This window comes from Fukomys damarensis, unplaced genomic scaffold, assembly GCF_012274545.1.
Source record: "Fukomys damarensis isolate Sample0158 unplaced genomic scaffold, DMR_v1.0_HiC HiC_scaffold_26, whole genome shotgun sequence".
NCBI classification, from domain to species: domain Eukaryota; kingdom Metazoa; phylum Chordata; class Mammalia; order Rodentia; family Bathyergidae; genus Fukomys; species Fukomys damarensis.
In genome coordinates, this window is record NW_022900938.1 from 22,213,180 (window position 1) to 22,232,978 (window position 19,799).

The 19,799-nt window shown below is 42.3% G+C and overlaps 1 long non-coding RNA gene across 2 annotated transcripts in view; it reads left to right on the plus strand.

Annotated features, from left to right (window-relative positions):
* The window catches only part of LOC104850191, an 88,233-nt gene extending 82,356 nt beyond the window's left edge, over positions 1-5,877 (plus strand). For both annotated transcript variants that reach the window (XR_004514418.1, XR_776900.2), the window contains exons 2-3: positions 4,024-4,114; positions 5,830-5,877. This is a non-coding gene — a long non-coding RNA (uncharacterized LOC104850191). The remainder of the gene's footprint in view (positions 1-4,023; positions 4,115-5,829) is intronic.
* Positions 5,878-19,799: the final 13,922 nt, after the last annotated feature.

Sequence of the window (19,799 nt, forward strand, 5' to 3'; positions counted from 1 at the left end):
TATATATATATATATATGCACACTCAACCTTTTGTTTCTAATTGGTGAAATTGAGACTTTTACATTTAACTTGATAGTTGATAATATGGTTAGATTTACATCTTTCATCATGCCACTCCTTTTCTATTTGTCCAATGTACTCCTCTTTTTATTCTTTTTTCCTTTCTTATGGCTAAACCAAGATTTTTTTTTTTATGATGACACTTTATCAACTTCATCAGTTTATTAGCTGTAACTTTTTGGAGTTTTAAAGATTTCAGTGTTTGTTTCTAAGATTTATAGTATACAACTGTAACTTATCAAAGTCTAATTCAAATAATATTAAAACATTTTGTGTATAATAAAAAAGTTTATCATTGTGTACTCTCAAGCTTGGAGCTACTGTTACACATTGTACTCATATCTGCTATACCCCTGCTACATTGTTATTGTTTTCATTGTTGGTGCTTTTCATTGCTTCATATAGATCCATATTTCCATCTAGAATCATTTTCATTTTGCCTAAAATACTTTTTAAAACTTGTTTTTAATAGCACAAGTTTGCTGGAGTTCTTTTAGATCTTCTAAACTTGAAAATGTCTTTATTTTGTCTTGATTTTTTTAAAGAAATTCTTGCTGTACATAGAATCTACCCTTTCTTTTGCAGTTGTGATCTGCCATTAATCCCATCTAGTATTTGTGCTTGTTTGTTTACAGTGGGTATTTTAACCTTCAAAGTTTGTTTGGAGTCTTTTTATATCTTCCATGTCTTCATAACTTTTTAAACAGATGAAGCACAATTATGAGAACAATTTTAGTGTCCTTGCCTACCCCTTTTAACATCTGTGCCCGCTCTAGATCAGTTTTTTAATGATCTAATTTTGTACATGTGAGGAGTGAACGTTCTTAGAAGGAGATCGGTTGATTTCTCACCTCATTATGAAGGCTCTTCGAAAGCCTGGTAAGTTTGATTAGATGCCAGACATTCTGAATTTTACCCTCTGAGTGTACTGAGTATTTTGGTATTCCTATGAAAATGTTATTAAGCTTTGATTGTGACATAGTTAAGTTACTTGGAAACAGTTTGATCTTTTGGGACTTGCTTTTCAGGTTTATCAGGCAGAATTAGAGCAGTGCTCAGTGCAGGGCAAATGATTCCCTTTCACTGAAGGCCTGTTTTTACTCTACACCCAAAGCCTGTGTGTGCATAGGGAAGTTGTGTGGCCTGTCTGGGGATCACGGGGTCAATTCCTGGCTCTGCTAATGTGGTCAGTACTGCTCTCAGTCTTCGTGAGTGCTCTCTCCCTGGCCTCAGGTGGTGTCCTCACATGTATGCGCTGCTCCGTTCACAGCTGAATACGCCAGGGTGACCCTCTGCGCATTTCCAGAGCTTACTCCCAGCTCGGCAGTCTTTTCAGGCGCCCTTCCTGCCAGTCCTCCTCAGGGACTTCTTACTCTTCTTCCTCCTCTGTGACTCAGGAACCCTATCTATCTCCACCTGGTTGAGTCCTCAGACTGCAGCCCAGGAACTCCCAAGCAGTGAGCTCAGATGGTCCTGGGGCTCACTTAAGTTCTCTCCGTTTCTGGAAGATCCCCATTCTTCATTGATCTACACATGCTATCTCGGAAATCATTTTCCATCTGTTTTGTCCCTTGTTTAGTTGGTTTCTAGCAGGAGGGTAAATCTAGTTAATAATACTTCATCTTGGCTAGAAGTAGAAGTAGAATTATTCACTTCAAAATATTTAAATAATTTATTTTGACATCAAAAAATAACTTCCACAGTATTATTTTAAATGGCCACATAGGATTCCACCATTTGGATAGACCAGATTTTTTCAAACCATCTCTGATTATTGAGCATTTACATCGATTCCAATATTTCTGTCATTACAAACAATGTTAGGATAAACATTTCTGAAGCTAAACATTTATAAACTTCCCCCACTAACTTCCTCAAGAGAAATTCTTACTAACAAAATTCCTGGGTAAAAGTTATACACATCTTTGATGATGAGTTTTGCATATTTGGTCAAACATCCTTCCAGAAAGTTTGTATATTTCTTTTGATTTGTTTTGCTTTGCTCATTGCCCTGCTCATTTGTTAATATATCTAGACTTTTTTTTGTCTCCTTTGGTTTATTCTTTTCCTGAAATTTTCATTGCTGTCTACGCTTTCCTAGGAAAATCATACAACTTCGGTTTTCTTACCAAAGGGAGGGCGGGCCACATAGACTGAAAAGACAACATTGCTCAGCCTGCTTCCTTGGCCCCCGGAATGTGGTGAGCGCGTTCAAGACCCCGCTGTCCCCAGCTGGTGTTTTCTTACTTGCTCTGCCCTCCCACGGTTCTCCTTTCCAAGTTCAGGCTTCCTGGCTCAACTAAAGAAAAATTCACTACTCCGGGAAAACAGCTGAGTGACCGATATTCCTAGAGTGTGCAAGATGGAGTGTGACGAGCAGTGTTTAGGGCATCAGAAGCAGACTTGCTTGGAGTGACTATTTTATTTTATTTTATTTTTACTTTTAATTTGCTTGCCTTTCCTGTGACTCCTGTCTCCAGAAGGTCCTATGACCAAATTTTCATATTGCAAGTCTCTGGATAAGGCAGGGAGACCGACAAGAGGCTCCCGCCTCCTTTCTACTGGGGAGAAAGACTGAATTCTTGACAGCTGTTACAAAAAAGAAGCGATCAAGAGTCACTAAGGGGAAAAACATGTGGAAAAATCCTGGAATGAGGGATTGATGATGGGGCCTCACGCGCAGGCAAATTCTCTGGGAACTGGATTTTTAAACCCACCAGCAAATAATAATGTGACAACTGGAGTGAATTGCTGCTTTCTTTTTGAAAACTACAAAACTTATCTGTGCTTGTGGGAGATATAATGTAAGATATTAAATGGCTTTAGTGATTAAAGAAGAGGGATTCTTATTTATTTATTTATTTTGTTAACAATTGATGGAAAAAACATCTGCCAAATTTTTTATTCCTAGTTACAAGGCACGTATTCATTTTGTGGTAGGTTCTGGAACAAGCTGGACCAGTATGCAGTGGGGCTGTAAGGAGAGTAGCTAAGCGCTGTCTTTGTAAAAGGAGAAAGATTTATATGATCTGAAGAGAAACCAGAGCATAAGAGCTGTCTTTGGAATCAGACAGATGTGGATCAAATTCCCATCTCTGTCCTCAGAGCCGTGTGAATGTGCACAAGTTGCTTAGCCAGTTTAATCATCAGTTTATCCAAAACACAAGGACCGCATTCCCATCAGAGATTGTTGTAGGGAATAGGAGAGGTAATACATAAAGTCCAGAAATATAGATGATGTTCCTTTTTGCAGACTTAAGGTGCCCTTAGTGACATCATGTGCCCAGGATTATGGTCACCCATAATCTTTATCACTGGGCGCAGAAAAAGCACTTGATAAAATGCAACCTACTAGAAGTCAGGGGGCAAATGGAAGCATGTGTTTTAGGCCTGTATTAGTCACCGTGTCCAGGCTGGGACACAAGACCTGACACACACAATTTAAAGAAGGAAAGATTTGACTTCGTTTGTAGGCATCTCAGTCTAACCCGCACAGTAGAAAGATCCGGCTGGAGGAAAGCTGCTCACATTGTGACAGTCAGGAAGCAGCAAGAGAGCGAAGGCGGGAGCCAGGGAGGGCGATGTACCCTTTGAGGTCACTTTCCAGTGATCCACCTCCAACCAGGCCCACCTCCTTCCTGCAGAAGCCACAGCGTCCCCATGATCCAGTCACTTTCCCAAAGCCCCACCTCTCAGCTCAGACAGCTCTTGGGGGAATCAGCTCGAATCAGTGGTAGGGTTTACATTATGGGAATCTGCAAACACAAGGGAAGGTTTGATTTACTGTTGTTTTAATTGCCCATATTTAATGTTAATAGCACAGACTAAACTTTAACTTTGTCATTTCTATAGATTTTACTTTGTTATAAGCACAAATAAGAGAAAATATTATTCTGCTATTAAGAAATTATTTTTTGATTCACCAGTGAAAGCACTGTTTTTGTTTGTTTGTTCGGTACCAGGGATTGAACTGAAGACCTTGCACGGCAGGCGGTGGCCAGTACCACTAAGCTAAATCCCCGGCCCCAATGAAGCCACTCTTGTTATTGATGGGTGAGTGAATTTTTGACATACATCTTTATTACAGTATTTCATGTCTGTCTTCTCTCAACATAAAAATATTATCAATTAGTATTTATGTTGAAACTATACTTATTTGTTCATTATAGTCAGAGCACAGTTATAGATACAAAACTTTGCAAAAACCAGAGAATGAATAAATTATATGGAATTTATACTGGAAAATATTGTATATTTTACTGCTATAAATTATGTGTGATGAAGTATTTAAGTAGTAAAATCTATAATAAATATGATATATAGTATATAAACATTTTATATTACATAATACAGATTTAAATAAAATGTAAAACATATAATATACACAGAGTATACACATATATCTTTACTCAATGTCTAGGTTACTTTCTTGTTGCTAAGACGAAATACTTGACACTCACCAATTAAAGGAGGAAAGGCTTATTTGGGCTCACACACGGTAGAGGTTTTAGTCCCTAGTCAGCTGACTCTGAGGCACGGCAGCACAGCAGAGGTGTATCACAGAGGAGAAACAGTCCATGGCAGAGCAAGCAGGAGGCAGCAAACAGCAACCTTTTGGGCTTTTAATCCCACCCAGATTACAAGCCTACTGGCGGGCACCACCCACACCTTCCCATTAATCTTCCCTTCCCATTATCTATACCTAGATCTATGCTAGACCAATTAGTGGACTAACCCAGTGCTACACACCCTTAATCCCAATATCACACATCCTAGATCCAAAAGCCCCACCTATGAGTGCAGAGGCTTCCAGGGAACATCTAGATACAAGCCATAACACTGAAAGTGCCAGTTGTTAAACATTTACCAGCACACCACTGCCTTATTCCCTTTCTCTCATCCAATAAATGTTAAACACTATATTCCAGGCCCTGTTGTGTTGGAAATAGGCAAAGGAACAAATAATAAAACAGATAAAGTTCCCTGCCCTGATGGAGCTGACATTTTCCTGAAATTCCATCAGTCTCTACAGCTCTAATCATATCTGACAGACCATGAACTTATTTATAGTTTTATGGCATTATTACACATTGTTGTCCAGTTAAATGTAAGTTCCATGAGGATATGCACATTTCATGCATAAGTGGATCTGTGAATGAACTTGTGCATTGTGTGTATGTAGAAAGGAGCTGAGTTTCATACCTGGGAAGGGGAAGCAATGGGCAGACAAAGCAAGCCACATACTGAACTAATTTAGTGGTAGCAGGAGCTCAGAATACTGAGAAGGAGAATTTGAAGCCTTTAGAGATCTGCGAACATTTTGTAAAGGCCTTGTACTTTCCACATGGGGGTTTAGCCTCAGCTTTATAGTGGCAAGATGCCTTCAGTGGACACTGAGGTATATCTGCTGTCTATCCAGGAGAGTGGGGGTTGGGGGCAGTGCATAGGCACGTCGTCTTACAACTAAGATGAATCACTCATCTTACAACTAAGCCATGTGTAAATGTTCCCTATGATATAAGGGGATAACAAGTAGATCTGCTCAGGCTGTTACAGACCTTGGAATATCACTGTTATAGCTTGGATGTGAAATGTTCTCCAAAGGCCCACAGGTTAAAGGCTTGGTTGCGGGACTGTGGCACCACCGGGAGGCGGTGAGAACTTAAGGAGGTGGTTCCTAGTTGAAGGAGTTTAGGTCAATGGGGGATTTCCTCGAAGGGGCTATTGGGAACCTGCTTCTCCCTCTTCTCTCTCCTTTTGCTTCCCAGCTGCCACTCACTCCCCACTGTGACGTCTGCCTCACTCCCGGCCCAAAGCAACAGGTTCAAGTAACCACAGGTAGAACTTCTGATACTGTAAGCCACGGTAAACCTTTCTTCCTTTTAAGTTGATTTATATCGAGTATTTGTGAGAGTGATGGAAATTTGACTAACAACCATCTAAAGTGAGAAAGAAGTTGTGGAAACTTCTTTTAAATCAGCTTTCCTGTGATGAAAAGTTACATGCTAAGGCAGCAAGAGATTCCTCACAGGAAGAGGCATGGGTGCTGGTTTGATAGGGATGAGATTTGACTTCTCCAGAAGCTGTCAAAGGTTCCTCAGTGCTCTTTATGGTCATAAAGGATTTGCTTTATCAATGAGAACTAGAAGGTTACAGAATTGCTTTGATTCTTTTTTCTTGTTTTTCTCTGTCTCTCTTTTCCCATTTCCTCTCTTGTCCCAAATTTTGACTGCTGCCACAGTGGCAAAGGGGCACATGAGTTTTGGCCACTGCAAAAGGCCTTGTTGGAATCAGTCAGTCTCTTCACGACAAGAAGCAATTTTCACACTTTCCTCGTCTACATTTCACACCTTGTATGGCGCACACAGGGTCATACAGCTAGAGTGCAGCTGAATGGACCAAGTTCATTCACTTTGAAAAATGAAGAAAATCCATATATTGGACATGGAAGCCACTGCTGCCTCCTGATTTCCTTGGGCTCATAGAGATAATAGTACATAGAAGACCCCTTTATTTTACATTATTTGGAGCTTTTCTGACAAACTCATTGCTTCCTTTATTATTTTTTATTTTTTTTCTTTTATTGAGTTTATTGGTACATTTTAGGTATACAGTACAATTACATTCATTTTTGGGATCCTGTACCTTTACATGACAGGTCTTGGTTCTCATTTTTTTCCCCTTGTCCCTGCCCTCCCTTCACCACCTCCTTCCTTCCCTATTTACAAAGACTTTATTTCCAAACTCATTGCTTCCTTTAGTTTTAACCACCTTGTCAGATTTACATTTTATAGCCCATTTAAGCTAACATCTTACCTCATTTCTGCTAGTGATCTGACTATTTTGTGCAGTGCAGAGGAAGTGCCCGGTAAAATAAATAAGAATGTACATCTACCATGTCAGTTTTAAAGAAATTGATGCTTTTCTCACATTAAAACTATTGCCATAGTATTTACTCAGTTTTCCAAGTATAATTCTGATCTTCAAGGCCAAAGTTGGAACCTTATAGCTGGGAAGGCCATTCAATATCATTTCTTTTCATTTATGCCCATGTTGTATTATTTCAACATGATCACACTGGAGTTGGTTGATGTATGTTTATAGTATGCCATTTATATTTGAAAATGCACATAGAGATATTGCAATGACCCTAATAACTGCATTTCACTCTGTTTTCAGTGGCAAGAAAATGCAATATTCCATCACATTGAGTTACAAAAGCTTACATAATGTAATCTTACTAGAACCTTTATTCAGTGGCTAATCTGTGCACTCTCAAAAATTCTTCATTGTTATTGGAAAATGAAGACTGTAACAAGCCTCACATTGGTATATATGTACTGTTTTACATTTCTAGTAGTTAAAGCCAACATAATAAATAATTCATTTTTTCTGTCTCTGTTAGAAGAATGATTAAAAGCAAATCGAAGCTATTTACATTATTATTTCTGACTTCTGCTAATTACAGAATCGTATCTTTTGATAGAGGTTTAAGCACCATCATACAGGCAGCTCAGACCGCCTATGTGAGACATTCCAGACATTTATTCTGGAGTAGACAAAGCTTGTTATTTTAAGGGAGGGTCCCTTCTGGACTTGGCAAAATAGATCTAGCAGTCTGATGAATTTTCTAGGAGACCAGAAGATCCTGTAATAGCTAAAATCCCATTCCAAAGGCTGTATAACTGCTGCAGTTATTATTGCTGAATAACAAATTATCTTGTGGTTTCTGTGGGCCAGGAATGCAGGAAGAGGTTGATCAGGCAGTTACTATGCAAGTGTGCAGTCAGACAGTGACTGAGCTACATTCTTCCGATGGGATGTCTGGAACAGCCTGGAGCTGGACAGGCAATTCCCTCTCTCTGTTCTTGTGGTCTTAGGCTTCTTCCTGTGCTGTCTCTCCAGGGACTAGGTGGGCTTCCTCACAGCTCCGTGGCCTTGGAGCAGCTGGATTGCCTCCATGCAGCTGTGTGGCCAAGTTTCACTGCTGCAGGAATGAGGCCAAAGCCTCAGGCCTTTTCCAACCTGGCCTCAGAAATTGCACAAAGTCACATTTGCTTCTTTCTGTTGGTCGCAACCATGACAAATGTTCACCCAAGTTCAAGGTGAAGGAGCATAAACCATGCCCCCTGAGGGACTAGGGTCAGGGTCACATGATAAGTTGGGATGTGGGATGTACGCTTTGGCACAACAGCCACGGTCCTCCTCAACCTGGGAAGTTGCCGGCAGCTGGATTTCCATGGGGCCTTAAACCACTCCAGCCCAGCTTCAGCTCTGAATGCATCCAAACAGGAAAACAGGCTTCCAAAGGGGGCCTTTGGGCCCCTATCCTTGACAAAAAACCAGAGAGACCAACTGTGCTAATATAAATGGCCACAAATAACCCCATGCAGGACCATTTTTACTAGAGCTTAAATATGTTTTCAGTTATTTTCTAGGGAAATAAATAAGGGAAATTTGTGTTTTGGGCACACATTTTACATGCCCCTCATTCTTTCTGCCCTCCTTTCCTTCACTATTAGCAACTTCTTTTTTCTCCATGAGTTATAGATACTAGGTTCATAGCAATGAGTAGATATAATTGTGTGGTATAAGCTACAGGGAAATGTACTTCTGCAAGTATATAAAGATTAAATATGTTATATTTGAAAACATCTGCTATCAATACTCTAACACTTTCTTCATTCATTCAGTCATCAAAAATGAGCTAGAGGTGCTTGGTTTTCCAGGGTACAATTGTTGGAGTTGTCTGATTTCTTCCATTTCTTGCAAATACTATCGACACATTAAGTCTTTCAACTACGCGTGTCACAATTCATTCACTGACATAACTTGGAAAACAAGAACTACAACTGGTTCCAGGAACCCCAGTGAGGCCTTGAGATGGTTAGCACTCTTGTTGTCCTTTGGTCTCTTGGTTCTACTTCTGCCTGTGGGTTGACCTCATTCCTTCCTGCCAGAGACATCTCCCTGGCTCTGAGGATGGTGGCCAATATCACTTGTGTGGCCTAAGTCACAAAGTTTCTATTTCTCTTGCTTCAGGCTCAGAATTTAATGGGCTCTGGTTGTGCTCTGTGGAGCCAACCCCTGTGGGTCGGACCTATCCGCGGAGAAAGTGCGGATGCTGTCAGAGAAGCCTGACCTACCTGCCACAATGGCTCCAACGCATATCTGCCTTTCCATTCCATTTACCATGGCCTTGATGCCTGGGCCAGTCTTTGGTCTCTCTCAACTGTAGTTCACACTACACCCGATGTAGTGAACTAGAATTTCTCTTTGTCTTGCCACACCTCTTCTCCAAAGCCTTCTAGGGATTCCTGTTCTCCTGTCCACACACTCCTATCTACCTCGTGTGACATTCTAGGACCTCTACACCCACCCCAATTTGTTCGCTGTGTACATTCTCCCCTACTCCCTCCCCACATCACTGTCCGCTTCAGACCAGGGGTGTAATTCCTTCCCATAAATCTTCAGGATTCCCACCTAGGAACTTGCTCCTCAGTTCCCTAAATTAAGCGTGCCTGGTGGCCTCTGTTTCTGGCCTTGCCCATGGAGAAGCAACCCTATGCTCTGCCCTGCCTTCTCAGGAAGCCTTGCTGGAGAGATGGGGCTTCTTAAAGCAGCCTGGCCACTCTGAGCTTTGTCTTTTCCCCAGGATAAGCCCTGTAATTCCATGAATGCTCCTTTGTTGTTTTCTTATTCATAGCAGTTTTACAGCTTTTATATTTAAATAGTGAAACAAAGGGTCCATGACATGGCACTGTCAGGCCCCCAGGACTCTGAGCAAAGCAATTTCACTCCAGAGTTCATCATGAATGCAAAAGATGAGCAGCCCTGGCAGCCTGGTACTGCTCTGGAAGGGTCCTCACTGAAAGATGATCCAGGTGGTATAGACAGCCTCAGCCCAGGGGAGGCCCAAGTTACAGAACTAGCTAGATTTTTAGATCCAGAGGATGGTGTCTCAGACAATTTTACTTTAATTTCCTTTCAAAATGTGAAACCGTAAAAGGTCAAGAAGGACATTTGACAAATGAAAGAGAGTGCATTGTTAACAATTCTTCATTTAAGTTAGCAAACTTGGATAAGGGATGCTTTGATGGATTTAAATACTCCTTTGGAACATTTTCTTTTGCTATAATAATCCACTCTATTGTGTTATAAAGTAATTATAATCACCACTCAGTGTCCCAAGTCAGAGCAGAAGAAAAGAAATAGTAAGAGTGAGAAGTATCAGAAATATCTCACTTGCTGGCTTCCTACTTTTTAAGAACTAGAAAGCAACATCTCTTTATACCTTGATCAGTGGGGCAAGTGCTTACAATACTTGTAATTCAATTGTACTAGAAAGATGTCACATAGAGAAGTGATGTATACAGGGAAAGGAGAACTCATCTAGAGAAGAAAGCGTCTCTGTGGTCAAGAGAAATCAGTGATGGAGTAAAATAGAGAAACAAGCAAGGGCCTCCACTGAAAGCTCCAGTGTAGCATGGGGGAGGTGTCCTGGGACTCCTACTAGTACCATGTCCCTGCTTTTGGGAGAGAGTGGTTGAAACAGCAGAGGCAACAGCCAGGCGAGGACTTTCATAGACCTGGAAGGACATGAGACCATACCTGTATTTGGCTGGGGAGCAAAGTGTAGGCTAAGTTCACTTTCTGTGTATGAATGAAATTCCAGGAAATGCTAGGGGAAGAAACAGAGGCATGGGCACCCCAAGGTTTCACAGCCATTCAAGAAAAGGGGACAGTTGTCTGGTTGTGGGCTATACAAATGCACTTTTGACCAGAATTCACCTGACCTTGCATTATAGTTCTCACAGCGTGTAGGTGATTTATTTCGCATAAACTTCTTGCATAAATCTCTGCAAGATTATTTTCTCCATGTTGTGGTATTTAATAAAAGGAGTAATTAGAGGCAATCATAACAGATAGCCTGGGAAATGGGGTACAACAGCAATCCAGCATGAAACATAAATGATACACCCAGGCATTAGCCCGGGCTATGAAGACCCACGTACGTAGTGTGGAAAGGTACTCCAGACTGCCACATCATAAACAGTCACACCAAAACTGTATTAACTACTTTTCGAAGACGCAGTACCTGACACCTACAATTGAAAGGAAGAGAGGTTTCTTTTGGCTCACCATCTCAGTGGGTTCAGTCCATGGTCAACAGGTTCCAAGGCAGAAAAAGCACATTAGAAGGGCATTTGGAGGAAAACAGCTTAATCTGTGGTGATCAGGAAGCAGAGAGAGAAAAGAGAGAGAGCAGACAGACAGATACAGACAGAGAGACAGAAAGACGGACAGAGAGGAGAAAAAAGGAGCCAGGAACAAGAATATACCCTTTAGTGTCTGGCTGCCATTGATTAGCCTTTTCCAGCAAGGCCCACCTCTCAACAGCACAGCACAGTATGAACTTGTCAGTGGAGGGGTCCACTGATGAATACTGTGCCCCCATGACCCAATCACCTTCCAAAAGCTCCAACAGCACCCTGAGTCAAGATGAGAGGGAAGCATATTTTGGATATATAAAAAAAGAAACCACCAGTGGGCAACACACCCCAGTAATGAAGAGTAGAGACTTCAGCAACAGATGACCACTTTTGAATCCTTTTACCACCTATTTGCTGTATGCCTCATGCAGACTTGTTTAATCTCCTAGTTTTGATTTTCTCTTCTATAAAATGGGAATAATAACACCACTTCTTAGGGTTGTTGTAATAATATTTGTAAAAGTACTTGCAAAAGGAGCCTTTTCTTTGGATGAGGAGCAGGAACTCTACATGCGGAAATGGAGACCACCTGGGACACCCACTGAGATGAAGCTTAGACTGTGTATTCCCAATAAGGGAAGGTGGCAGAGGCACATTTTAGGGAGAAGTCCTTCACTGCTCTCCTCCTCTCACTGTGGCCAGTTCTGCCTGCCCACAAACTTTTTGTCACTCATTCATCTTCTGATTTCTTGGAGTGGAGGGGAAGGAGGAAGAAGGCATAGCACACTGGATCGCCAGTGAACAGCTGTGTGGACAAGGAAAACTTTTAGGTTCCCTTCTAGTTACAATCAGTGATTCTGAATTTACGGGAGGGTGCATTTCAAAATAATACTTCCAACTGCATCAGGCTCTTCACAGCTGTAACATCACAGACCAGACCAGCACAGAGACCTTCAGCTCTGGGGGTGCATGAGAATCAGCAGGTGTAGCTGTAGAAACAGACTGGCAGGCTGGGCATTTTGACTCAGTGACTGAGCAGTGTGTCTTTGAACACCCATTTCAGAATGACCTGTGGGTTTGTTTACATGCGTGCCTTCCTGGATGATGCTGATAAACATTCATGTATGAAATCCACTGGAAAAGTTTTTTGCCAACTTGGCCTCTTCTGGGGCAAATTAAATAGGCAAAGAAAGTTACCAAGAGAATCACTGTGCTCTGACAGCCTGGGTGAGGAGGAAACCGATTATAGCAATTCTTCCATCCCCAGGACCAGCAGGGTCAGTTCTCTGAGGGTAAAACACCAGTCTGTTCATCTCTGGAGTCTGACTTAGTAACTCCGATTTAGAGTCCTCCTCTCCATGAACATTCAGGCCACTGAGCTGAAAGTTTCTTTATGGTGTTGATTTATCAAATAAGTCACATCAACCTAGGATTAGCTCAATCAAGAATCATGTATTATTTATTGATAACTTTAGGTAAGAAGAGCTCATAAAATTTTCAATACTTGCCTAACTCAAGCAGAGGGTAACCTCTTAATGATGTAATAAACTCTCATTCCCCACATGGCAGATAAGTCTGTGTGAGTGCTAACAGTTCTTCGCAGCGATCAGATTTGCACTGTTCAACATTTCTAATAAAATTACCATGGTGAAAACCTTCTTGCACAGGCTAATGAGATTTTAAGTGAGATCAACCAGAAGGCAGATCCAATCACACACATAAGGCTTAGTGTGTAACTCGGGCTCTTTGGTTTAAACAACAGACTGCTCGATGAGAAAAAGACTGACAACACTTCAAGAAAATGAGCAAAGCATTTGAAAAATATCCTCAGTCTGTTGGATAAGAAACGCAAACTCCAATAGGCTATTTTTCATCTCTTGGACTGGTAAAGCCCAAGGAGTATGACAGACAAGTCATACTTGCCATATTATATGCCATTGCTGAAAATATAAATTAGGAGAAAATTTGTGGAAAGAAGTTTATCAATGTCTATCAAAAATTCCACGTTTAGAAATTCTGTATTCTTTAGGATGCACGTGCAGTGATGATTGTTTTGGCACCATTTACAATAGCAAAGGCCAGGATGATCCAAGTGTCCATCAATATGCTACAATTTAAATACTCTTGTATCTCTTTATGCTAGAAGCATTCAACTATTAAAACCAAAGAGCAACAACCAAGCTAATATAGAAAAAGTCCTAAGATCCATAGTTAAGTGGTGAACAAAAGAAGATGTCATTTTATCATGCAAGCACTATTTCAAATCTCATGTATGTTAATTAATTATTAAGCCATTTGTTAGGTACCATTAATACTCCAGTTTCAGTTTTGAGGAAACTAAGGTCTAGAGAGGTTCAGTAACTTGTCCAAGGTCACATGCTCCTATACAGCAGAGCCAGGATTCAGACCCAAACTTTAGAGTTCAAAGTTTATACTCTTAACAATTGAAGTGTGCATACTTATCTCTAAGATGCATGCATCAATGTACAGATGCAAAAAATCTTTCTCAAAGGATAAGTGTGAAAACTATAACTGGGATTGTCTTTGGGGTGACAAACTAGTCACTAGTCTGCAGGTCAGTGGTAGGGAAACACTTGATTTGTTTCACTATTCAGATTTTTTACGTAGGCCCATAGAATTTCCCTCTATCCACCAGTTCCCACTAAAAAACCAAACAGACAAACAATTGGATAACAACCATGACAGCAGGTCCCAGCTTATGCTGTGAAGGTCACAGAATGGGGATGGGGCTGTTTCTGAGGAGGGCTGCGGGAATAGAAGGATTCCAAGTCCTGCCTTATTAAAAATAAGAACTTTCATAGAGAGAATTAAAACTGTCACAGATTGTAGATTCTATCTGCTTAGTTATTCCCTGGTGAGGGAGACCATTTATTTCCACATAGAGCCTTTTCCTGCTAGTCTTCCTCAATGGGCTCCCGAGTCAGTTTGGGACTCCTAGAGAGTGGTTTCCTGAAGGATGATGGCATATGTGGAGTGTTAGAGGCCAAGGAAGAAGCCCTGCTCTGCTCAATGTTCATTTTAAGCTTTGGTGCTTACATGAACAGAAGTGTGACACATTAAACAGGCTGTTCACCTAAGAAATGCAGCTTGGTATAAAGTTTCCCCAGATCTACAAAGTTAATTGCAGGGCTAACCAGTTGATTTAATAGTCCTTGGGAAAGAAGGGGTGTTTGCTTCTCAGCCATTGAGTTGTAAGGGAACCCCAGTTCTCTCTAACCCCAGATTATCATTGAAGAGGCTGGCTTCTCCTGGGTGTGTACTGTGTGCCCAAAAGCCAAGAAGAGGCCTTGCTTCAGTTGCCCTCTGCAGTGGTTGGCACCTGCCAGCAACAGGGGTAGCTACAGCCCTTTCCCTGAGCCCTGGTTGAAACTGTTGCTGAACCCATGTCTGGGAGTTCATTCAAGAGAAACACTAATGCTTAAGAGTTGAGTGTTTGGAAGAAAGAAAGGCTGTATTCAGCGGCCAAGGATCAAGTGGGAGCTCTGCTTGTAAATCAGCTTCTCAAATGGGATAGAAATAATGGGGAAAAGGGATAGGTTAACACAGGAGACACCTCTTTCTGCTCATTCCATGGTCTGCTGTTTCCAGTTGCAGCCGTTGGTAGGTGTGTCTCCATCCTTGATGGAGCAGGAGAGAGGTTAGGCAAATCTAGGTCAAGTAAACCCTGTGTTACAGTTTTGGGCAAAGCAATTCTCAAATGTCCAGCATGTCTACAATGCAGAGCTGAGGAGAAATCTGACCCAAAGATTCAGGCAGCAAAGAAGCAGACGTATATGAAGGCACAGAGGCCAAGATTCTTCATCCCATCCCAATCATCTGTGGGGCATCTGAAGCCCCAACTCTGGCTTTTGCAGATATGGCCTTTATATCCCCCCAAAGTAACCTAGGCAACCATTATCATCATAACTCCCACCATAGGCATTATCTAAAGCTAGTGGGAGATCAATAATGTATCGCCCAGCTGTGTGACTCCTAAATTAGTGATTCTTTTAAAGTCAACTAAGAACAGTTGAATCTCAAGGGTTTTATTTAGGATTTTCCTTGGTAGCAGAACCTCTACATCTATGAGGAGAGGAAACCTGTAGGAAACCTGGACTGGTTCTGAACTTGACTCCAGAAAGTAAAAGGGAAGCCCTTTGGAGCTCCCTGTCTCTAGGATGCTCCTCAAAGATCTTTTCAGAGAAAACTCAGAGTTCATGAGCAACCTCATGGAGCGTCTCACCGACTTGGAGAGCTGCCAAAAGACACAGGTTCATTGAATTTGCCCTTTTGGAAACCTAGAGTCTGGGACAGCATGGATGATATAAACTCAAGAGACTGGCTGCGCACATTGGAACCAGCTTGCCGCCTCCGCTCCCGTAAGTCCATCTAGGTGTAAATTCATGGTGATCTAACAGCCATTGTTCTAGCACTTTCCATCAGCCATTTATTCACCTAACCTTATTATAGTTGCTCCATGGGTACCATTTCTCTGATGTGTTGTTAGTAGCTCCATTTAGAGCTGGCCATTGCTGAGACTGCCAAGGAGCATCCTGAAGTGGTGCTGTGAATACAAGTTCTAGAGTCAGATGCCTGGGTGTGAAATTTAGGTCTACACATATCCTGCTCCAGTTTCTTTATTTCTCCTTGTGTCTTCTATTTCCCTATCTGTGAAATGGAGATAAATCAGCATCAGGTTGACTGAAGGAAGGTAAATGAGATAATGTATGTAGTTGACAATAACTTTTCATTCTGGATTTACAAGAGGAAGTAAAGCATCAGTAAAAGGTTTAAGACCAGGGGAAGACATTCTTGGTGACAAAAATTAAAGCTGGCTTGGGCTAGTGAGGGAAGGTGTGGAATTAACTTAAAATAGGGTTCTCCCCCTGAGGTATTTTCACTGTTCTATCTTGATGGTAGTCAATGGAATGTAAATCCTCATCTATCTTTTGACCCAGAACCTGTACCATGGGGACCCAGAAGCCCCCAAATTCTTGCTGCCTTGGCTGTGGGAAGCCAGAAGCTCTAAGAGCTAATCTCCCAAATGTGCCACTTAGCTGTGGGCTGACGAGTAGGTGCAGGAAGACAGCTTGAGGGCCGCGCCTCTCTTCTGCTCCATCCTTATGTTTCTGTTGCACAAATGAAGCAAAATGAGTAGCAATATTTTCATTGAAAACATGCCTCATGCAAATCAGTTTGGTAAATATGGAATTTAGCCTTTATAAAAGAGCACCTGTTCTCCCCCCCTCCAGTTCCTCCATTTAATTTTTGCATTCAGATGTGCTCGCTCTTGCGTAAGCCTAGTCCCATACACTGTTACAAGAACAGACTTGCTGGTTTTGAATCCAGTCGAACACCCACTCCTATTTTCCAAGAAAAATCTTCTCCAAAAATAAGAGGCACCTGCATGTTGGTTTTCTAGTGTCCCTGAAGAATATTTTCATAATGGCAAAATACGTTGATGTTTTCAAAGCGGGAAAACTCTCGAGTCGACAGGCACTCTCCGTGGATAAAGAGGGGCAGCTGGGCAGAGAGAAGGGTTGTTCTTGGTCTCGCCCAGACCTCAGTGCTCATCCCTCTGCGGTGGTGTGGCAATGGTTGGGTTAACTGCTCTTCTCTACTTGGGAGCTGGATTTTAACTCAGCTGTGGCTTGGTCTGGGTGGTTTCCTTTTTTCCTCACCATCAGAGGGGTATTTTAAAATCACAAACACAACCTGGGGAGAGGAGGCCCGATTTGACACCTTTGAACCTTGATGGGGCCACTTCATATAGGTTGAGATTTAGAGGGATTGTTGGGTGGGGATGTGCAGCCCGGGAGAGCCTTTCAGGGCCTTTCACAGAGGGACACAGAATCAGAGCTTCCCAAAATGGCATTTTTTTGTGTGAGACCCGTCAATAGAAATATCAAACTGTGAATATACAATTGAACTTTATTATCCCTTTTGATTTTGTAACTACATAGGTATGACAGACAGAAGCCGGTTTTGAAAGACACACAATTGCCAGCGTGTCCCTTGTATGAATCCCACGGTTGGAAGTTTTTCTGTAAATCAGCATCTTCGGGTAGGGGCCGAGCAGGAGCCTCCCACTGACTCTTGAGGTGCGTTTTAATTAAGAGCATGACGCCTCTTGGCTTTCTGTTACAGGGAGGAAGTGCCTTGTGTTCTGAAACGCGGCTCTCGAGATGGCATTGTGAGGCTCCATATTTACTCTCGGCACAACTTTCATTTCAAAGATTCTTACTTTGTGAGCCAAAAAGGGATTTTCTTTTCTTTTCTTTCATTTTTTTTCTTTCTTTCTTCTTATCCCCAAAATGTACTGAACCTGAAATTCAAGAGTCCAGCTGTGCTCTTTCTGCCTCTGACATCATGAGAAAGCCAAAAGGGGGAGCCGGCCTTCAAATGCTTGGCCTCGAAATAAAAATCGTACTCTCTGAGGGGTCCAGAGAGTTGGAAGAAGGCCTCACTCATCTCCTCCGCAGCGTCCGGAGGTCACACCAAAGGACGGTATTCTTAGAGAAACAGGAAGTATGGCTCCTTCTATGGTCCCCGCTTGACACGAGTTGTCTAATTCTTTTCTTCCCAAAGCCTACATCTTGGTAAGAGAGAAAGTGTCACAGACTCTTTGTGAATGAAGTTGCTTCTAAGGATGCTTTCAATTTAAGCCATGTGCTGGTAACACAGTCTGTCGAGAAAGAAGAGCACCTAGCTAAGAGTCATACAAACCAAAACCAAAGTAGTAAGTGTGCTCGGAGACCAGGCGTTTGGTCCACTTCTACATCTCTACAACCAAGGACCTGGACTGGGTCATCTACAGAGACCCCCTTTGGTTCTAAGATTCTATCATTGCAATTAAATGTTAAAGAACTAATGAAGACAGACAGTAGGTGTGAAATGTAACTATCGCCCAAGATGCCCTCTGAAAGGATCACTGATCTTACCTCTGGAAAGAAGAGTGGGTTAGGACTGAGGTGACAGACAAGAGATTTTAGATTTATCTGTAATTTTAAAAATTACATTGGGCCAACATATAGCCTCCTGCCAGCAAGTTGCACAATGATGTAGACAGAATGGTATACTTTGTATAAAAGCTGTATAAAATTTGTATAAAATTTTCTCTACGTATTATACAGGCACGTGCATGGCTCTGGGGGCAGGAAAGGTGGTGGAAGTCCACGCACCAAGCTGATTGCATTGGTTCCTTCAAGGGGTGGGGTGGTGTTGGGTGACAATGGTTAAAGCTCATTTTAGGGTTATCTGTAGTGTCGGAAGGTCTTACAGGAAGGAATTTACATATTTCTTATGCCTTTCTGTGTATCAGGTATGTGCACAAACACATACACCGTGCCTTTGTCCCTTAGAAGTATTGGCGGGATAATTGGAGTGATCGCCAATGTGTGAACATTCAACCGCTGGCAAAATCCATGGACAATCTGTCAGCACGCTTAACTCGGCCCCTTGGAGAAGCCTCCTAAGTATGCTGCTTTCACTGCCCCGGGAAGCCTCCTGACGATGATGTTCCCATCGACCCTGCCTTCTCCATAATCTCTGCCTCACCACAACTTCTCTCCCTCCATTGTCTCTCCAGAGTCCAGCTTTTTAGATCCCTGAAACAGGCACTACCCACATTTCATTCAAAGTTGTGTCTCCGAGCAATAAGCCCGAGCACCCCACACTGTCTGCTATTCTTCTCCACACAGCATGCAGCACCGCCCTCCAGGGGCACCTTTCCTACTTCTTTGCCATAGCCATCTCTGGGGAGATCCAGTCACAGCCACTGTGTCAGAGTTTCTAGGCCAGAGCACCAGGGACCCCAACTTTAAAAAGACCTGGCTAGGATTGATTTGGGCACCGCTGGGATATGACGTGGGCCCTACATCACACCGAAGTGAGGAAGTCGACACATTTATCTCCTCCCATGTGGATGTACTGGACTCTCACATAGTCCTAGATCCAGAAAGGGAAGCATTGTGGAACCATGCATCAAAAACCTTTAGAAACCTCATAGCCTTTAGCTACCAGTGCCGCTGGTCAGCACCCTGATGAAACCAATCAGAAATGAAGATAAAGATGCATGTGCAGATATTCATGTGACTGCTGATGGCCAAGTGTGCAAATGGGGAGATGAAGTGTGATCCTTCCACATCAGAGAACTACTTAGGCATCGCGAAGGAAGAAGAAAGAGGAAAGGAGGAGGAGGAAGGGGAGGAGAGATGTGAGGTGCATTGCTGTGCTACACGTTCAGGAAACAGTCGGGAACTAAGGAACCACAGCGGAAAAGGCTGAAGACGAAGGTGGAGAAAGATGAGAGCAGAAAGAGAAGCCCCAAGGAGAACGGTGCCCAATAACCCAGTTAACTGACCCGAGCTAGTCCTCAGCCGGGGCATTCTGTCCCTCCGTACCAATAATAAAGAAAACTGAGCAATTTGGCAAGGAAGGGGGAGGCGGAATCTCATACAGCTGTCTTCGCCACAGCTGTATTGGCTTTGCAGTGTTGACAGTTTGAAAAAAGAGAAAGACAAATA